The 8,475-nt window shown below is 33.5% G+C and overlaps 1 protein-coding gene across 17 annotated transcripts in view; it reads right to left on the reverse strand.

Moving 5' to 3' along the window:
• Window positions 1-8,475, reverse strand: part of TCF4 (transcription factor 4) — a 276,489-nt gene that overhangs the window by 84,063 nt on the left and 183,951 nt on the right. The gene's annotated exons all lie outside the window — the stretch shown is intronic.

Raw genomic sequence — 8,475 nt, forward strand, 5'->3', positions numbered from 1 at the left:
TTTGAAAAAAAAATAATAATAGGGATTTAACCCTTTGCAAAAAAATATATATGAATTTAACCCTTTAAAAAATTTCAAAAAATACCAGTCATAAATTTTTACTCTTTTTTTTTTGGGAAAATGCTGGATTTCACTTCACCCCCTCCCCTATCTCTCCCCTTAAAATTTCCACTTAACTGCCTTGGGGTAAAAGTAGGAGAGGGTCCATTATTGTGCAGAATACAAATGCAGTTAATTGACTCCCCCTCTCTCTCTCTCCCTCTCTTTCTTTTTTTGTTTTAATTTGATTAAAAAGCGAGTGGCAGGAAGGGATTCGTATGATGCACATCTAATAACTATACCATCTGTCTCTGCTGCTGGCTGGCTCCCAGCATTGTACGCAGCTGCTTGAGAACCCAGTTCAGAAAAGGAGGAGGGGGGGGGGGGAGTTTGGAAAAAAAAATAATAATAAATAAATTTTTAAAAACCCATTCTGACCTAGCTGAAATGGAGGAAGCGCTGCACGCTTCTGACTCTATGGTCATCAGCACACCAGCAAAAATAGTAATAGGGGGTGTTTATATCATATCACATCTTTTATCATAAGGTTATTTTTGTTACAGAAAAAAAAAGTATTTTTTGCCAAAAACACAGAATATTTAATCCATAAAAAATATTCAAAAAAAACCCCAGAAACCATTGACAAGCACCTGATGAAACACGTGAGCGGCAAATAGAATTCATTCACTGGCAGTACAAGGGTTAAGTGATGACGTGCAATATAAAAACATTCATCCAGTGTTACATCATAAGGAAAGAAATCAGCTATGAGGAAATAAATGTCATTGAAAAAAAATTATATTCATGCCAAAAAGGAGTAAATAAAAACTCTAAAATGATAGACAACTTCATAGATTTCATTACACTTTATTATCACAAAAATTATACATGGTAATAAGCCTGAAAAAAAAATATATAGATATATATAAAATGCAGCGCTGTAAGGTTAAATAGGGGTTGCAAATGACAGACAGATACAAACAATGACACAGTAGGAGAGGACGCTGCCCCAAAGAGCTTACAATCTAAAATATATAGGCAAACAGAAGTGATTGTAGCCATAAATGTTCAGAAGGAAGTATAAATCTAATGAAAGGTTTGTCAATCGTCTAATCACTGATTTGTATAATACTTTCCCCACCTCTTAGATTGTAAGCTCTTCGGGACAGGGTCCTCTCCTCCTTCTCTTTCATTGTCTGCATCAGTCTATCATTTGCAACCCCTATTTATTGTGCAGCGCTGCGTAATATGGTAATAATATTAATCATAATATTAAAAATATTATATATTTTTTCCTTTGTTTCCTAATAAACCAGTGACAGTGTGAAGGAGGAAGACTGAAAGGCGTTATATTCTTGACAAGAGCACAACCTAAAAAAAATAAAATAAATAAATAAATATAAAATAAAGGCTAGGGCTTTTTGCTGGAGCCTGCCAAATTCAGAGCATCACAGCAAAGAAGGGCTCCTGGGAACTCATCCCAAATGAAACTAAATAATTTGCATATGCCGAAATAAATGCCATTCGAGCGTATAGCTATTCTCCTCGAATCAACTTTAATAATTCAAGGTAGAGTTTTTCTTATACCGAGTGGCAGCAAAATACAGCCAGGATGACACAAACGCATGACAACCATTTACAGCTTAACTTTAAGAGATCAAAACTTTTCATTGTTCCTTTTTATTTTATTTTTTGCTGGAAAAGCTAAATAAATGTTATCTAGCTGTCTTTCTCTGTATTTATTTGAAAAGTCCCTGGGGCTTTGGGTAAACAGTACTTGAATTATAATCACACATTTAATTCCAATTTCATGCTTTGTGGATTTTTTTTGTCATTAGAACAGTTAGATGTCAGATTGACTGGATCTCGGTCACAACCTTTCAAACACTCTGTGTGTCCTTACAACCAGGCTGGTCTGCTAGCAGGTCAGCCTGTGTAAAAAAAAAAACTTTTGTCATCTAAACAGAAGTTGGTGGGGAGAATATATAGCAAACAGACCCCCCTGACCCCATTCCCCAATATAATATAAACTGTGACTGCTAGCTGTCATAGGAAATTGCAGCAACTTCCTGGACCTTATCACACTGGTGAATATATATGTCCTAGGGACCCCCCAAAAAAAGTAAAATAAAAAAAGCCTAAATTCCAATTGGTCTTCCAGGTGCTGAACAAATGCTGAATTTCAACAGGCTAGAGTGATCAACCATAGTCCAGATATCACTCCTGGCTTTCAGTTTATGTTAATCACATGTAAGTAAATCCCCCCTCCTATTTTGTTAAACTACCCCCACCTATTAGATTGTAAGCTCTTCGGGGCAGGGTCCTCTCCTCCTCCCGTGTCACTGTCTGTATCTGTCATTTGCAACCCCTATTTAATGTACAGTGCTGTGTAATATGTTGGCACTATATAAATACTGTATTATTATTATTATTAATAATAATAATAATAATATTATAATGAGTTATACAATCTCGTATACATCTGAGAAATGCTTACAAATATAATTTTATGGTGAATGAGCAAAGCAACCTTTTTTTTCTTTTTTTTACAAACATTTACAGGGAGCAGTCTGTTCTTTAACAGGTATACCAAAGCCACCAATGTACCATACTGTTTCAAATGATTTACTTCTACAAGTATAATAAAACAACTACACAGTAAAACTGGATTCAAAAAAATACAATAAAAAAAAAGTGCAAAGTGATCCATGTTTGAAACTAGGAGTACTATCAGGGCATAGACATCAATTTCTCAAATATATTTCATCTATCTACCTTGTCAATACAATCAGTAACAATTTTATTTCTTGATAGTACTATAACAAAACAATCACCTAAATATATCTATTCATTTCTGTATTTTTAAAAAATGACATTCTGTTCCTGACAATTGCTATGTAGCCTCTTTTTTCTGATATGTGGCATTTTAGGTCAATGTAAGCCACCTGCAGCACACTCTATTGGAATTATGGATTGGAAATGACCCATGATAAGAAAGCTACTGTCCCTAAATCATTCACACATGGTACAATCAGAACATGCAATCTGCTTAGTTGAGAATGAATTGTCCAAAAATATCAATAACTGTGAGCGATGTCCTATAAGCCGATACAATCATTATACTGGATGAATTAAGAATGCATTAAAAAATAAAAAAAAACTTTTTTTCCTAATTAGATATAGACTATTGTTACACCTTTGCCTTTTTATTATTTGGTAGGCCTGTGTTAGGTGTTTTTTTTCCCAATCGAAGAAACAGTCAGCTATAGCTTCAAATTGCAGCAAAGATGAGGCCACGGATGCCAACTGCACCAATGATGGTGTGCCATGGATGCAAACAGCGGCACAGACGAGGCTATGGCTGCAAACTACAGCAATATTGTGATTTTTGCAAAGATGCAGCAGGATTTTGCACCATACAGTATATTTATTTCATCTTTAGCAGATTGCCTTTGATGTGAATTTAAGAATCCATCCTGCATGTGTGGGTGGCTTTTACAATGACGTTTTTTTTCCTGAATATACAATTTTGTTCATCCTGCATAGTGAAGCTGTGTAAAAAATTGCCTAAAATTTAAAACTGAATCTAAATCGTAATTTAAGATTCTGAAATTCCTGATCTTATCATTCCGTTCTGTAAGCCAGTCTACAACTAGTTCTTTGTAATCCATTCATTAGTTTAAAAATGTACCCTAGTTAGTGTATGACCTATAAAAAGCCAGTCAAAACAGTAAAAAAAAAAGTGTCTGGCACAAGTGAATAAAGAACATACATGAACAGCGCTTTACACGTGTGGACGTTTTTACAGCAATGCACTTGACTTGCATATGACACAACTCATTTGCAGCTCTTGTCTGGATCTAGGACTGCAAATACAAAGAACCTTGCTTATTTATTTACCATGGGCTCTGGATGGAGGGAGAAAAGAGTGACATTATTTCAGGACTGTGGCTATGTAATGTGGATGTTAATTAAATTAAAACAAGATTATATGCTTGGTCTGCTCGGAAAGTTGCCTTAAGAAACAGATTTTATTGCATGCTTTAGAAGTTGTGTACGGTGCACCGATTTTTTTTTCCTTGCAGAATATTGCTTCTATAAATCCCTAAACACCATGAATGGATCCCAGTATAGTGGCCTCATTAATAAAGTCTCATACATTTACTCTGAAATAGTGTGTGTGTACATACACCCTCCTACCACCCCTTTTTTTGTTACATCTATGACGACTCTCCAGTAATGCTGGGCCTTTTTTTTTTTAATGAACGGGGAGACGTGTGGAATAACGTTTACCTTAGAACGTAGACATGTGCACAGTAAAGTGCCAGGGCTGCTTGTGTTATGTGTTTTTGATAGGTGAATGCAGCCCCCTGTTCTGCAGGGTCATAAATACCACCTGCAGATTTTTTTCCCCAGATACTCTGATTTAACTCATTTGGGGCTGGTGGAAAAAAGCTGGTAAATATGGATACTTAATTTACAAAACTATATTGATGAACAAGACCAGAAGGTAACAAAAAAAAGGTGCAAGGCCAGCAGTATAAAACAAATCAGGAGAAACTAGCTGAACGTATAATTTAATTATTCAAGCTTGCAAAAAAAGGCAACAAGATTAGGTAATAAATATAATGACAAACTAATAAACTCAAAGCAAACATTCTTCTAGTGTACTCCAAAAATTGTCTTTGAATGACTCCTCTAAAAATGTACATTTTTTGTCTTTATGTGCATTTGCATTGTTATATTGTCTGCACTAATGATATCACATTTTCTACAAATTCATTTACAGCTTACATACAATGCTGAAACCTGTATATGCACATTACATTGCAGCTGTGCATTACCCAGATGGGATGCTCAAATATGTCAAGCACATTTTATAGAATGTTGTATGTACCAAGGTGCACAGAATATCCTCAATTAACTCATCAAGCAATAAGGAGATTTTTTTTTTGAGGATGAACTTTAAAACAGAGGTATGTTCCTAATTGTCTGATGAACCCTTAATAAGGAAGTATTTTATAGAATATATATGTTTATTCTTATCAGCTGCAGGTGTCGCTGTTTATGCAGCTGGGAGAGGGGGATGCAAGGCCATTAATCAAATGCTTTGTACAGACTGCAAGCACAACTGTGACACCTATAGGCTAGACACAGCACTGATCTTCGTTTAATTCAAATCTTAGTGACAATGTTCCTGCAGAAATAATTGCATTTATATTTCTTTTTGCAGAACATAGAAAATGCAGCTTAAACAAAAACACTGCTTTAATTAACATGTTATATTTTCTATAGCAAAAAAACAAAACACCTAAATAGTCAACTTTCATCTATCTAAAAATGCAATATAGTACAAAACTCAGTGTAAATATATATTCAATTAAAAGTAGCAACACCAACATCTCTATGCATTACTTCAAACACATAAAAGTATTTCATCTATTAAAAACACCCAATAGTCTGATGATATCTCCCTTCCTATTGTATGCTGCTTAGATTGTAAACTCTTCGGGGCAGGGTCCTCTCTTGGTTCACTGTCATTTGCAACCCCTATTTAATGTACAGTGCTGCATAATATGTTAGTGCTATGTAAATACTGTTTATGATTATTATTATTATTAAAAATAATAATGGCACTTGCTGTCCCACCTACTGAATTTTATATTCACTGGCAAAGTGAATGATTGTAAATAAGATAAACCTGTTAAATCATTGCAAAGAAAGAAAAAAGATTCTGTATTTACAGTTTCATTTTATTTTTTTTTATATTACTAACGTTGCTAAGTGAACAACCTCAACTCCTTTAGTAAACCAACCCCCATGTATCCTGAAACCCCTGCTATAGAACATAGCAAATCTGTTTTTAAACTGAAAAAAAAAGGGGAAAACCAAAAGTTGTCTATGTGCATAGACAGTTAGGAGGTGTGCAAATAATTCTGCCATCAATCATTATGAAGCAAAGTTCTTTGGTTGTAACAGCTTCCCTTCTTCCTAATAACTAACGATCCAGTGAGGAAGGCAAGGAAGAGAACAGGCAACAATTGTGGCTTGTCTATTTTGGAAGAATTGGTGATGACCAGTAGTAGCGAGTTGATCCTTTACCACCAGCAGATGTTTCCCTCCAATCTGACAAGTAACCATTAGAGCATTGATGTTATGTGCCCAGGAAGTACTTATATTCTACAGCAGCTTTGTGGGTAGAGATAACAGAAAAAACCCTGAAAGCAGAGGGGTATTTTTAAAAGCAGTTACCTCCATGCTGTGCTATGTAATTTTGTGGTCAGGTATTGGCTTCATTTGCCATGTGAAACAGTTACCTTAGTTTGGTACTCACATGAATAAAAATATATAATGGATATCATATATCACAACCCAATCATTGTGGAACTACAATACCCGACCAGAATTAAGCACCTGCCTATAGCGACATGCAGGTAATCAAAGTTGCAGAAGTACCAGGGATGAGCTTGTGGTTTCTTACAACATAAAATATTTTAAACACTCCAGCGTTACTATCAATAATAAAATTGTTTAATAAAAATGTCATTAAATTTCCAAAGTCAAAAAAAAAAAAAAATCAGAATGTGCAATATAGATCTGTGATGTGTTAATGCCAAAAAAAAAAAACAGTTTGGCATTTTAATAGGTAGTAAACAATACAGATTCCTCCTGTTGTGTGATACTTCCCCTACCTCCTAGATTGTAAGCTCTTCGGAGCAGGACAGTGTCACTGTCTGTATCTGTCTGTCATTTGCAACCCCTATTTAATGTACAGCACTGCGTAATATGTTGGCAATATATAAATCCTGTTTATTAATAATATTAATAATAATAATAATCTGTCCATATAACCTGGAACTTACTATGTAAAATATTTAGAAGAACTAAAAGTAAAAATGATTTGGTGATAACATTATACAATTTCATATACTACCTACTGTAAAAATAAAAACGCTGCTACATTAATCTACCCAGATCTATGACTGATAGTAGTTTTATAATTTGCTAGACCAAAGAGACACTGGATAGGAGCATCTGCAATTCATATCTCCAAGCGTTCATATAGGACTGCGTATTGCACTGACACGATAAATGAAAATTCACCATATGTAGTAAATAGAAGCTCCCCCTACTTACATTTCTTTTGCAATGTTTATGCTGTTGTGAGTTACCTTGTCTTTGCTGAAACAACATTTGAAATGATCATATATAATGAACTATTATGCCATTATATTACATAAAATAATTAGGATAATCGATTAATGAAACAAATATATATATATATATATATATATAAAAAAAAAATTGCACTGAGTAGGTTGTGTTAGATTAAGCTAAAAAGATCAGTAAAATAAATATCGCATATGTCGTAAGCTGTTCATTTGTCTTAAAGAAAATAAAAGCTTTTTTGATAATTAGCCAGGAAAGGGTTAACAAACATATGCTGCATAATTAGGAGATGCATTAATGATTATGAATAGCAAATCATTTGGAGAATGAAATACAAAATGCCACAAGGAATGTACCTATGTAACAATTTTATTTATATTTATCCTTTTATTTTTATAGATATTATTTTATTTATTCCTCTTAAAAAAAAGCTACATTATTGGTTGAAATAGTTCCAAGGGTACATCAAATTGTAATCTTTCATACGACATCCATCAAACCAGGCTGGAGATTTTGACAAACATTAAACACAGTAAGGAGGCAATTATGTATGCATGATTTAATCTGCAACTAATTAATATGCAAATTTATTCATATGTTAGTTACTAAATTAAAAATGCAAAGAAGCCCTTATGGTGATTCTCAAAATTTTACACAAACAGAACATTTAAAATGTAAGAAAAATTTGTTTATTTTTTTTCTCTTTTGCAAACCTAAGACTTACTTTTTCTTTAAAAGTATTTTAGAAACCTGTTGCACCAACCATCCTCATAATTGTTTAGGTTTGTTTTGTATTGGGGGAGATTAGGCAAACAAAAAAGGGCTTTTTAATGAAAAAGATTCTGGTTTTATTTATTAAATATAAAATGAAATTATTAGGATCCAAATTTACCACTATAACAAAAAAATAAAAAATATATGTATATTATATATATTTATAAATAGATAGATATTTCTTCCATTAGGGAGATACATCGTATCTGCAACATAAAACCACCTTCAAAACATTACGTATATAAAAGATAAATCTGTATGAGTAAAACCACACTATGTATATTCAAACCCAAATGAAACTAGATAACCCCAGATACGTCCCGATAGGGTGAACCAAAATCATTAGCATTGCATATCTACTACAAAAATAACTCAGCCTCTATAAATCATATCATAAAACACTGAGCACATTCACTGCTTCTATTTTAACTTTTATTTACACCTTTTTTTGGTCATTCCTATGGTTGTCATGTTTATTATATTACTATATAT

Source organism: Pyxicephalus adspersus, chromosome 6 (genome assembly GCF_032062135.1).
Source record: "Pyxicephalus adspersus chromosome 6, UCB_Pads_2.0, whole genome shotgun sequence".
In the NCBI taxonomy this organism is placed as follows: domain Eukaryota; kingdom Metazoa; phylum Chordata; class Amphibia; order Anura; family Pyxicephalidae; genus Pyxicephalus; species Pyxicephalus adspersus.